Source organism: Solanum lycopersicum, chromosome 4 (genome assembly GCF_036512215.1).
Source record: "Solanum lycopersicum chromosome 4, SLM_r2.1".
Classification (NCBI taxonomy): domain Eukaryota; kingdom Viridiplantae; phylum Streptophyta; class Magnoliopsida; order Solanales; family Solanaceae; genus Solanum; species Solanum lycopersicum.
This window is the reverse complement of record NC_090803.1, coordinates 7,396,072-7,409,443: the sequence shown is the minus strand read 5'-3', so window position 1 is coordinate 7,409,443 and position 13,372 is coordinate 7,396,072. Positions and strand designations below refer to the sequence as shown.

At 35.7% G+C, this 13,372-nt stretch overlaps 1 long non-coding RNA gene across 1 annotated transcript; it reads left to right on the top strand.

Moving 5' to 3' along the window:
- Positions 1-6,262: 6,262 nt before the first annotated feature.
- Positions 6,263-12,712, top strand: LOC138348259 (uncharacterized). The gene is made up of 4 exons (XR_011220570.1): positions 6,263-6,336; positions 7,084-7,159; positions 7,805-7,867; positions 8,431-12,712. It is a non-coding gene; the product is annotated as an uncharacterized lncRNA (long non-coding RNA).
- The last annotated feature ends 660 nt before the right edge of the window (positions 12,713-13,372 follow it).

Below are 13,372 nucleotides of genomic sequence, written 5' to 3'. Positions count from 1 at the left end.
CACAACACAATACAAGTAATTTCATATCTTTCATTATCAGAACTCATTATCCAGAAATTAAAGTTATGAATAGTAATGTTGCATGCATAATTTTATGGGAATGATATATAAATACATAAAAGCTAATACATATAAATCCAACTGTCACGACTCCGACCATCATGATTGGCACCCACACTAACTCTCAGGTGGGAGAACCACTACTACGATCCAAATCAAGCAACTAACCAAAAACTAAGGCATTAAATTACGGAAGCAACTTAAATACTAAGAAAATAAATAGAGTTACCATAAACTCTTAACAAAAGTCTATCAACTAAAACAAATGCGAAATAATTAACCTAGAACCTGAAAGTTAATGTACCAAAACATCTAAATTCAGCAAGTCTAAAGAAGAAAGGATACACCCCGAACTAATGACTAATTAACTACTAGAAACTCTAAGTCTGAAATGTGGACATTGAAGAAAGGAGAACTCATGGGAGCCCGAAAGAATTGGCTCACCATTGAATTTGAACGATCACATATCTTCTAGACGATGTCTGTCAATAGCCGCTTGGAGATGCCCTGTTCTAAACAAAAGTAAGAGCAAGTGCAAAATTAGTACACAACTACAGTCTACTGGTAGGATCACGTGGCTATCCCACTAAGTTCAACGTAGAAAGTCAAAAAACATTATAATTACATACATATACATCAGCATATATAATATTATTAACATTTACGAGCAACGATCATTTTCTCATTTCTCAATATATACAATTATGTCAAGTGATTCGTCCTCTCATGGAATCCAAACCCAAACTGTTAGCATACCGGAATGTGGCATTCGATCTCATAATTATGACGGAACGTGTCAATCCAAACCTATTTTTATGCCAGAACATGGCTATTCGATCCCAATGAGTTATGCCGGAACATGACAATTTGATCCATGAACACACCACTATCACAAACACAAGTATACTTTCACGTCATACAATCAAGAAGTGATTCATGGCATATAACCACTTGTCTATCTCATTTACAACAAGTGTGATTAATAATGCAACATTCATATACATACAAGTATCACAATGAAGCAAGACAAACATACATCACACAATCATAGAATCACAACCATCACCCACCTCGAAACAAGTTTGAAACCCTAAGAATCTTGATCATTTCCTTTCCGAATTTGTTATTCTTGTTCTTGGTCTACAAATAATCATAATAACATAGAAATCAACAAACAATCACTAATTATCTGAAACTACTACAATTTTATAAACCCTAGATCATGCCCATGAATATCCCAAGCATCCAATTTAGGGTTGTTTCCACCGTAGTATCTCTATCAAAACCCTTCCTGATCAATAATTATCTATTCTATCACATTTTATGGATCAAAAAGTGGATTCGGGAGTGAAAAACTTACCTTTAGCCTCAAGAATGGTGAAAACGAGAAGGAGTCACATGGGTTCATTTCTTAGCTCAAAAAGTCAAAAAGTGCACAATAAGGTCGTTTAGGGGTTTATAAACGACCTTAAGTCACGTCAAGCCCGCCACAGCGACCCTCACCCCGCTGTAGCGACTTCGCTAGAGCGAAACAATTTCCCCCTGGGGCGGGTTAGCGAGACAGTGAGCTAATAAAAAAATTCCAAAATTCTCATTATATAACACACCTCTAACCAACAACACTGAGAAAATCCCTTCACGCTAAGATCGATTCCAAAACTCTACGCACCCAACTTTAATTTCGTAAAGTTGTACAGATTCCTTAATGAGTTATCTATCCCCTCGTGTAATCAAAATTATAAATAATTCACCCGATTGCTATCATATTTCCCTACACCTTAATGACTCTGATTTTATCCAAATTCTGGACTAGGTTGGAAAATTTCAAGTTACTGCCAAAAAGTTTTCCGACCCAAAATTTTCTCCCTTTGGCTTTCCCATAGCGAAAAAATTCGGTCGTTACACCAACCAATTGTTCTATAAATATTGTGTTCTTCTACTTTTTCATTTTCTTTTACTCTACACAAGCAACGAGAGTTTGAATTTGACATTTAGTATACAAGCATATAGTTAATGTCGATAGAAGGGGAAAGCGTCATAGAGGAAGCATGGCACGAAAGGAGAGGCTGAGAGCCCTCAAAGAAGCTCAGAACTTGATAATGATAGTATTAAGACTAGCAAAGATATTCATGATGTATCTTTTCAAAACTTTCGATAATTTTGAACTAAAATAGAAAGGACCTTCAATGGACTAGGAAAGGAATTTTAAATCTCAAAAATTTCAAAAATTTTGAATCAAAATTGAAAAAATTAACATGAACTAAAAGAAGAATCTTGAATCTCAACATTTTCGACAATCTTAAAACAAAGTTCAATGATCTTCAATGAACTTGAAGATTCAAAAGAAAGTCGTTTGTCAAATAACAATTTCATCACTTTTGTATCCTTCATAACTTGCCTTGCTTACCCAAAATTTTGATAAAATTTTTTGAATCAAATCTGAAAAGTTTCTTCGGTGAACAAGGGAAAGTAAATCGAAATTTTAAATTTTGTTGGGATTTTCCTATGTATGATTGAGAGTTAGAAGAAACATAAGAGTAATTTATAAGATTTAATTTGATATTAGATTTTATTCTATTTTTTAGCATAACAAATTGATACTTATTGTATCAAAATTAATGTATGTGGGTGGTGACTTATTTATCCGAAAAATATAAAATTTAAAGGATTATTGTAATTACAAAAAGAATAGAGATAAAATGTAATTTTTTTCCTTACACTGTGAGATTCTTTAAAATTTATACTTTTTATGTTAAAATACTGCACTAGCGACCTAACTATTAACTATACCTCAAACAATATTTTTTTGAAGACTATTTTACGTCGTACAAAACACATCTAAATAAAAATTAACAAATTGGATAATAGATGAACAACTTAAATGTTTATCAAAACATTTTTTTATAGAAACATTTTCATATCAATATTATTATTATACCTTGCTACACATGGAAAAACCATTTCCCACATATTTCCTTTGCAAATGTGGTAATACTTTCCAAACTATCCCCTTCAAGAATTCAAAATAACTATAAAAGAAATGAATATTTGATTTCTTACCAATCACCCTTTTATAGATAAAAGAAACTAAGAGTTAAGAGAAGTAAGGAAAGAAAATGGGTAGAGGAAAATTGAGAACGATTATAAATAATTATTGGATCAAGTTTATTCATAAGTGATGTTAATTAGTCTGTTAGTCTATTACCTCTGCCTTCTCTTAAGTCCTATTTATATTGTATCAATACATTATTATTAGTGTTAAAAAAGAAGGTTTCTTCACCAATAATATGGTTTCTAGGTTTAAACAAAATAAGTGTCATGATTCAAAAGTCGAGGGTCATAATAGTACACACTTCCGGAACCCAGAAATGGTATGTAAGACAAAAGAAATAATACATATGATACTTCCGAAAGGAAGTCAGGCCACAATCGATAAGAAAAAATGAAAAAAAAAATTCAAAACTTGATAGCAAAATTATAAAGCGAATCTAATACATTCTAGATTCTGAAATATATCTCAAGTCATTGAAAATAAATTAAGTATTATAAATGAAATAAAAAAATTAATGGCAATCCGAAAAAAAAAAGGATCTCACCACAACTCCAAAAGAGTAGAAATCACTAGATCCAATCAACCACTATGAAGATCACCCTGACTAGGATCTGCTTCAAAAGGGTTACAAAAGTAGGAATGAGAACAATACAAATGTACATAATAGTTTAGACCGATTGAGTATAGGAAACTAAACATACTTAAGAAATAAAATATAAAAAGCTTCCACCTATATGTACAAAAGTCCCATTTCAGCATCAGTGCCGCCAATTTATATACTAATGGCGCGAATAAAATAAACACAAAAGGTAAAGATAATACTCATATTAACATATAAGCAAGAAACACAACACGACAAAACTGGTCAATGCGATGCAATGAGATGATGGAATGATGTGGTGAAACTAAGGTTGTCGCAGAACCAGTCGTATACACCTTGTCAAGCTTTAGCTTTAAGAAAATGTCTCTGGGGGACTATTAGACCACAATCCATATACCAATATAATAATCTTAATATCTCATAATCTTACCACATAACTGGTGATCATGGATATAATTAAGGTGTCACATTTTCTTTTCTAAAAAGATAAAATTTTCTCCACTTTCTTATATCTCCGTAAATAATGATATGTTGCATGAGGATAAATGCATCACAACACATACAATACAAGGCATAATCAGTTCGTAGAAGATTTCAAATAGTATCAAGTTTCCAAACTCAGCAAGTTATGAAACATGTCCTCAAATGATAGGCATAGTGGAGGAATCCATTTGAAATCGGGTTTTACCATTTAGAAAACATTTCTTTCATTTTTAAAGTGTTCAAAAATCAACTCAAGCCTCTAAATTGCGCATCTCAATGCCAAATATAAAAGTAGACCACAAAGCCCCTCCCTCGAGCATATACTCAAATATCACATGTTTACTGCAACGTAAAGATATCACACAAGCCTCCACACAGTTTAAGTATCACAAATAGGGAACATACGAACTAAATAAGGAGGTCAACACTTAACAACTTTTAAGACTCAATAGTAATACTCATTTCATATTTTATTTTTGAAGAAATTAATTACTCATCTCAGTCTAAAAGATGGATAGAAAAACCTACCTCGAAGGTCAAACATCACTCGAGAAACTCTATCAGAGTACTTCCTCAACCACCCAATCACCGTAATAATACACAACTATCAAGAATGAAAATAGTTCATCAAAAAGATTCCAATGATAACCATTTTGATAGGATTTGAAACTAAAATCACTTCAGAAATCAAAAGGGTAAAATAATTTTTTTTAGTTGAAAATTAAGTTTACCAAGTCAAGAGGAGTTTGTGGTTTAAACCCCATTAAAACAAGCAAGAATCGATCTCCAAATTACAAAAATACTAGTTTTTAAACTTAAAGGGATAAACCCCCAAAACCCACATTAAAATCAAACTTTCGGGGTGTTTTGGAAGATAAAAGTTGAAGGAATCGATAAAGAATACCTAAAGGCACTTACCCAATCGAATCTCTGCAATAAATCCCTAAAAAATCTCTTCTCCTAAGCTCTCAAAAGAGTGAAGAATGGGAGGAATACCCATGTAACATTGTTTAGGTCTATAAAATAATATTCCCGTACCGACCTTCTAGACCGTGAAGGCTCGCAAACATGGGAACATTTTAGTGATCAGTGGGAACAAAATTTTTGGAGCATTGGTCACCCGTTAATACGCCTCAAACACATCAATCCACTCTTCCAAAATGTGCTACGGACCCACGAATGTAGTCCTCTTGCACCAGGCACCAAAATACAGATAAAGCTTAAGTAGAAGTCTCCTATCATGCCTTAGAAATTGTTTGGATTTTGATAAAATAAATTGTACATGCTACCCCACTAGATTAGACATTTTAGACTCAATGGAATATTTGAATTTTTAAAAGAGTATAAATAATATAATAACCCTCCTAGACCACTCTTAAGGTGTCACGCCCCGAGCCTACACCCTGGACGTGACGGCACTTGATGACCATTGTTGGCCTCGAGCAGATCCTTGGTCTGGCGTACTTGACTCAGAGGAAGACTTGACTCAATGCAATATTCTCATTAAACAACTTAAAGTAAATAAATTGGTCAAAAAATACACTTAAGTCTCATAGCAAAAATGCCAACAATAAAAAAATGAGAGACTCAATACTAAAATGTCTGACTGTCTATGAAGCCTCTATAATACTAAAATGAATGTACGGACAGACTCCACAACATCCAATAAAAAGAAAGATTGAAAAGCGAATAAATGTGTCAACCAGAATGCAAGGAGGCTCACCACTGACTCCGAGTTCTCAGCAGGATCAACGAGGCGTTGGGTGACATTGATCCTGATTACCTACGTCTCCATCATGATATGATGCAGGCCAACTCGCATCAGTGCATTGAATGTACGTGTAACAACCCATTCAGCTATTTTGAGCACTAGAATTTGTTCTTTGATGAAATACTTTTCGATAGATTTGTAATGGGTGTTTTGGACTATTCATGACAATAATTATACAATTAATTGGATACTTTTAATAATTTATTTAATTGATGGTTAAAGAAAATAACATTAAAATTTATAGTGGGTCACTTTTATCATTTATTATAATTAGTCCTTATAATAATAATAATTAGGAATTCCTATCTTGAGTGAGAAACCTAAGAGGAACGGCGACACAATCACTAAGGAGGCGAACGAGTGCTTCCGGTAGGTTTAGTTTGCATATATGAATTTGATGAATTGTGTAGATGTGAAAACTATTATTATTATAATTATATTTTGATTTGGAGAAATCGGGTTTGCGTATAATTGTAGTGAATATAGAATTATTTCTTTATGTGTGCAAAAAGATAACAGAATTGAAAAATACAAAGTTGTAGGCATGATGATTGGTGAAATTACAAGTGAAACAATTAATGCTTAAAAGTTAATGCTGCAGGGAAGGTTATTATATATTATATTTTTGTGCAATTGAACAGTAATGGTTATTTATGGAATAGGGTGTTAATGTTATGGTTAAATAACAATTTGAATGATTCAATTTGTTATTTTTGTTTACGTCTGGGTTTTCAATTATTTTTTTTATACAAATTGAAATAGTCAAGCATTAGTTAATATTTGCAATTATTAGGTGATAGTCATAGAGGCTTACATTCAGTATATAGTTGCTATTGGTTTCCGTAATCAGTGGCTTAATTTTAAGTTTACTATTTACCATCATCCTATAAGTAGAGTTTTAGTATATTGTGATAGGTAATTAAATATTTGTTGTATTGAATTACTTAAATTTCATTAAAATTATGCTAATTGGAAGAACTAAGACTTACCCTTAGGATTAAACTTTAAGAAAGTGATTATAGGATTAGGTGAATTGATGTGTATAGACTAGACACTAAATAATCGGAATGTTTATGGCCTTGTGAACTTACACCTTGTATGATATATACTTGATAGATTGGAAGGATTCGGAAGCAATAATGAAAGGAAAAGTGTTGGAGAAGTAGTTGCTTGACTCGGTTCTTCGGTGGAGGTAGGTTATGGTTTATTTCTATTTGATAGATAAACTCTCAATAGAGATTGATATGTATTAAGTGATATTGTAAAGTGTCCTATGTACTTGATTGTGTGGTTGTATGTCTTGATTGTGTGGTTTGTGGTTGGCCTAAAATTATGAGATTGTTGAATTTCTAATCTTGAACCCTTTCTAGTAAAATGACGCCTTGAATAAAGAAGGCTTGATGAAATAAAATAATGAGATAATTGGATTGGAGTGTCACGTTCCAACACGGTATTATTGGATCGGAGTGTCATGTTCCAACACGGTATTATGGGATCGGAGTGTCACGTTCCGACACAATAACATTAAATGTAAGAAATCTTGAAGTAACTTAATATACTTCATTTCAAAGAACCTATTTCCAAATGAGTATGGTGTGGAGGCATGAGTCCTCATAGGTGTGATTGATGGTGTGATTGATGGTGTACCTATTATGGTGTTGTTGTCAATGGTTCATGTGTTTGTTGTTTGCCACCTGTTAAGTATTGTAGTTGATTTTATACTATTGTTTAATATATATTGATTTCTATTTTGAGTTGGCCGATGATACCTACTCAGTACGTGTTCCTTGTACTGACCGCTACTTGTATTTTCTTCTTTCTTATTTGTGGAGTGCAGCAAGTGAACTATCGACTTCAACTCCCCTTCAGCTCTAGTCACTCCGGCACATCAGAGTCCAGGGTGAGCTATTATTTCTAGCTCGTGCTGGATTCTCTCATTCACATCTTGATGTCTTTGAAATTTGGACATGGACCATCTTTTTACGTATTTTGGTTTCTTAAATACTCTTAGACTTAGTAATTTGAGGATAGATGTTCTTGATGTGGTGACTTTCAGATTTTGGGGATAAGAAGTGTTAAACTTTAAAAGCTTATTTAAATTGGTTGTTTAGTATCTTTTGGATCTTCCGCATTTTTTTTGTTTTCCATAGTTGAACTATTGGTAAATGTTGGGGTTTAGATTTGTTGGTTCGCTCACCTAGTAGGTTAAGTGTGGGTTCCACTCACGATTCGTTTTGGGTCGTGACAAACTTGATATCAGAGCGTTAGGTTCGCTGGTCTCATCACACAAGGACAAGTATAGTAGAGTCTTGAGGAATAGTATGGGGACGCCTTTACTTTTCTTCGAGAGGCTATAAGACTTTAGGAAAACTCCATTCTTTCTTTCTTTCATTTTATTACTTGGATCTAATTGGTATCTAGGTGATACAAATTGGTATCTGACATCCTCACTCTATTTCGCAGATGGTTAGAACTAGAGCAACAACTGTGCCAACACCAACACCTGCAAGACAGGGTGCGTCTGAGCCAACCATTGGTGCTGTAACTCGAGGTGGAGAGATGAATTACTGAGCCTAGAGCAAGGAAGGATGTCTGTTTCTGCTTATGAGGCCAAATTTCGTGCACTATCCAGGTATGTTATGCCACTCAGCTTTGCTTCAGTCCACAAGAGCGGATTCACCGCTTTATGAAAGGATTGAGGTCAGATTTGCAGATCCCAGCCTTACAAGTAGTTGCTGCAGCAAAATCCTTTCAGGAAGTGGTTGATTTTGTGATAGAGGTAGAGGGGATGAAGCCAGACGACTTCACCATGACGTCGACATTTAAGAATTTCTGTAAGGAAGGTGAGTTTAGTGGTTCTTACTCCAGAGGGCAGAGTTCAGGAGGTTACCCAACCCGTCCTATTCAGTCTTCATTGCAGGCTTCAGCTGGGGGCCCGTCGCAGACCGACCAGCCTTTTTCTAAGTTTGGAGGTTATCTCCAGACATCGTCATTTTCACAGAGACCTATACTTAACTCCTGGAATTGTTATGGATGTGGAGAGGCTGGACATATTAGGAAATTTTGTCCAAAACAGAGTTACAGACCCCCAGTAGTTAGAGGTAGATGTGGTCATGCTAGATGCCGCTATTCTGGAGGACGTGGTGGCCAAGGTAATGGTGGTCACCAATTCAGTCGGGGTGGCCGGCAAGTCGGAACTACTGCAGCGCAGCTTGGTAGGGGCAATGGAAAGACAGGTGATAGGGCCCATTGTTATGCTTTCCCCGGGAGGTCTGAAGTAGAGACATCTGATGTTGTTATCACATAAACTCTTTTGGTCTGTGATTGCATGGCTTCCATATTGTTTGATCCTGGATCCACATTTTCATATGTATCTTCCTCATTTGCTACTAGTCTTGATTTATATTGTGAATTGCTTGACATGCCTATTCGTGTCTCTACTCATGTGGGTGAGTCTGTGATAGTTGAAAAGGTGTATAGGTCTTGCTTTGTGACTTTTGTGGGGAGCAATACTTATGTAGATTTGATTATTGTAGAAATGGTTGATTTTGATGTAATTCTGGGTATGACTTGGCTTTCTCCAAATGTGCAATCTTAGATTGTAATGCTAAAATTGTGACATTGGCCAAGCCTGGGACAGATCCGTTAGTGTGGGAGGGTGACTATATTTACCCCCCCAGTTCGTATTATCTCTTTTTCTCGTGCTAAGAGGATGGTTAGTAAGGGTTGTTTAGATTTCTTGGCACATCTTAGGGATGATACTTCCAAAGTACCTTCGATTGAGTCTGTTTCGATAGTCCGTGAGTTTCTGGATGTGTTTCCTGCAAACCAACCTGGTATGCCACTGGATAAGGATATTGATTTTTGTATTGATCTGGAGCCGGGTACTCGCCCCATTTCCATTCCCCCTTATAGAATGGCTCCAGCTGAGTTAAGGGAGTTAAAGGCCCAACTTCAGGAGTTATTAGGTAAAGGTTTTATTAGACCGAGTGCATCCCCTTGGGGTGCTCCTGTTTTATTTGTGAAGAAGAAAGATGGAAGTTTTCGAATGTGCATAGACTAAAGGCAACTGAATAAGGTAACTATTTAGAACAAGTATCCCATTCCTCGCATTGATGATTTGTTCGATCATTTACAAGATGCTTGTGTCTTCTCTAAAATTTATTTGAGATCTGGTTATCATCAATTGAAAATACGGGCAACAGACGTGCCAAAGACTGCTTTTCAAACCAGGTATGGGCATTATGAATTCTTAGTAATGTCTTTTGGGCTTACGAATGCCCCTGTTGCTTTTATGAGCCTGATGAACGGGATTTTTACCCATATCTGTACCTTTTTGTTATTGTATTCATTGATGATATACTGATATACTCAAAGAGCAGGAAAGAACATGAGGAGCATTTGAGAATTGTATTGGAGTTGTTAAGGGAGAAAAGATTTTATGCCAAATTCTCCAAGTGTGAGTTTTGGCTTGATTCAGTGTCCTTCTTGGGGCACGTGGTTTCTAAGGATGGAGTGATGGTGGATCCTTCTATGATTGATGCAGTGAAGAGTTGGGTAAGACCTACTAATGTTGCAGAGGTAAGGAGCTTTGTTGGTTTAGCTAGCTACTACCGTCGATTCGTCAAGGGATTTTCTTCTATTGCTTCCCAGCTTACAAATTTGACTAAGCAGAATGTTCCATTTGTATGGTCGGACGAATGTGAAGAAAGCTTCCAGAAACTCAAGACCTTGTTGACTACTGCACCAATTCTTACCTTGCCAGTGGAAGGTAAGAATTTTATTATTTATTGTGATGCATCTTATTCTGGTTTGGGTGCAGTGCTAATGCAGGAGAGGAATGTAATTGTTTATGCTTCGATACAATTAAAAGTGCATGAACGTAACTATCCGACCCATGATTTGGAGTTGGCTGCAGTTGTATTTGCATTAAAGCAATGGAGAACATTATCTATATGGGGTCAAGTGTGAAGTTTATACAGATCATCGTAGTTTACACTATGTCTTTACTCAGAAAGATTTGAATTTGAGGCAGAGAAGGTGGATGGAACTATTGAAAGACTATGATATTACTATTTTGTTCACCCAGGAAAAGCTAATGTTGTGGCAGATGCTTTAAGTAGAAAAGCAGGGATCATGGGTAGTTTAGCCCACTTAAAGGTTTCTAGATGCCCATTGGCTAGAGAGGTTCAGACTTTGGCTAATGACTTTATGAGGCTGGAAGTACTAGAGAAAGGAGGATTTTTGGCCTGTGTGGAGGCAAGATCTTCTTTTCTTGACAAGATTAAGGGAAATCAGTTTGCTGATGAGAAGCTGAGCCGAATCCGAGATATGGTATTGCGAGGAGAGGCTAAAGAGACAGTAATTGATGAAAAAGGCATCTTGAGGATTAAGGGAAGGGTATGTGTGCCCCGTGTGGATGATTTGATTCACACTATTCTTACAGAGGCTCATAGTTCAAGGTATTCTATACATCCTGGTGCAACCAAGATGTATTGTGATCTAAAGCAAAATTTTCGGTGGAGTAGAATGAAGCGTGACATTGTTGATTTTGTTGCCTAATGCCCGAATTGTCAGCAGGTAAAGTATGAACACCAAAGTCCTAGAGGGATACTTCAGAGAATGTCCATTCCTGAATGGAAGTGGGAAAGAATTGCAATGGATTTCGTAGTTGGTCTTCCAAAGACATTGGGTAAGTATGATTCTATTTGGGTAATTTTTGCCAGGTTAACTAAGTCTACTTACTTCATTCCGATCAAGATGACTCACAATGCAAAGAAGTTAGCCAAACTCTATATCTCAGAAATTGTTCAATTGCATGGAGTTCCACTTTCCATCATATCAGATAGAGGTACACAACTTACTTCTAAGTTTTGGAGAACATTACATGCTGAATTAGGTACAAGGCTGGATCTTAGTACTGCATTTTACCCTCAGACCAATGGTCAGTCTGAGCGAACGATTCAGGTGTTGAAGGATATGCTTCGTGCATGTGTGATAGAATTTGGTGGTCATTGACTTAAATTTTTATCTTTAGCAGAGTTTTCATACAACAATAGCTATCACTCGAGTATTGATATGGAGCCATTTGAGGCATTGTATGGGAGGAGATGTAGGTCCCCCATTGGTTGGTTTGATACATTTGAGGTTAGACCTTGGGAAACTGATCTTCTTAAGGAATCATTAGAGAAAGTGAAGTTTATTCAAGAAAAGTTTTTAGCAGCTCAGAGTAGGAAGAAGGAATATGCAGATCGAAAGGTTAGAGACTTGGATTTTATGGAGGGTGAACAAGTCTTGCTGAAGGTTTCACCCATGAAAGGTGTGATGCGATTTGGTAAGAGAGGTAAGCTAAGTTCGAGATATATTGGACGATTTGAAGTACTCAAGCGCGTGGGGGAGGTGGCCTATGAATTAGCCTTGCCTCCAGGACTGTCTGGAGTGCACCCGATATTTCATGTGTCTATGCTGAAAAAATACCATGGTGATGGAAACTACATTATTCGTTGAGATTCAGTTCTTCTTGATGAGAATATGTCTTATGAGGAAGATCCTGTTTCTATTCTAGATAGGGAGGTCCGCAAGTTGAGGTCGAAGGAGATTGCATCTATCAAGGTTCAGTGGAAAAATCAGCCAGTTGAAGAGTCCACTTGGGAGAGTGAGGTTGATATGCAAGAAAGATATCCACATCTTTTCACAGATTCAGGTACTCTTTCTCGCCCTCGCTTTTCATTCCTATGATCGTTCGAGGACGAACGATGGGTAAATTGGTATCTATTGTAACAACCCATTCAGCTGTTTTGAGCACTAAAATTTGTTCTTTGATGAAATACTTTTCGATAGATTTGTAATGGGTGTTTTGGACTATTCATGACAATAATTATACAATTAATTGGGTACTTTTACTAATTTTTTTAATTGATGGTTAAATAAAATAACATTAAAATTAATAGTGGGTCACTTTTATCATTTATTATAATTAGTCCTAATAATAATAATAATTAGGAATTCCTATCTTGAGTTAGAAACCTAAGAGGAACGGCGACACAATCACTAAGGAGGCGAACGAGTGCTTCAGGTAACTTTAGTATGCATATATGAATTTGATGAATTGTGTAGATGTGAAAACTATTATTATTATTATAATTATACTTTGATTTGGAGAAATCGGGTTTGCATATAATTGTAGTGAATATAGAATTATTTCTTTATGTTAGTGTGCAAAAAGATAACAGAATTGGAAAAATACAAAGTTGTAGGCATGATGATTGGTGAGATTACAAGTGAAACAATTAATGCTTAAAAGTTAATGTTGGAGGGAAGGTTATTATATATTATATTTTTGTGCAATTGAACAGTTATGGTTATTTATGGAATAGGGTGTTAATGTTATGGTTAAATAACAATT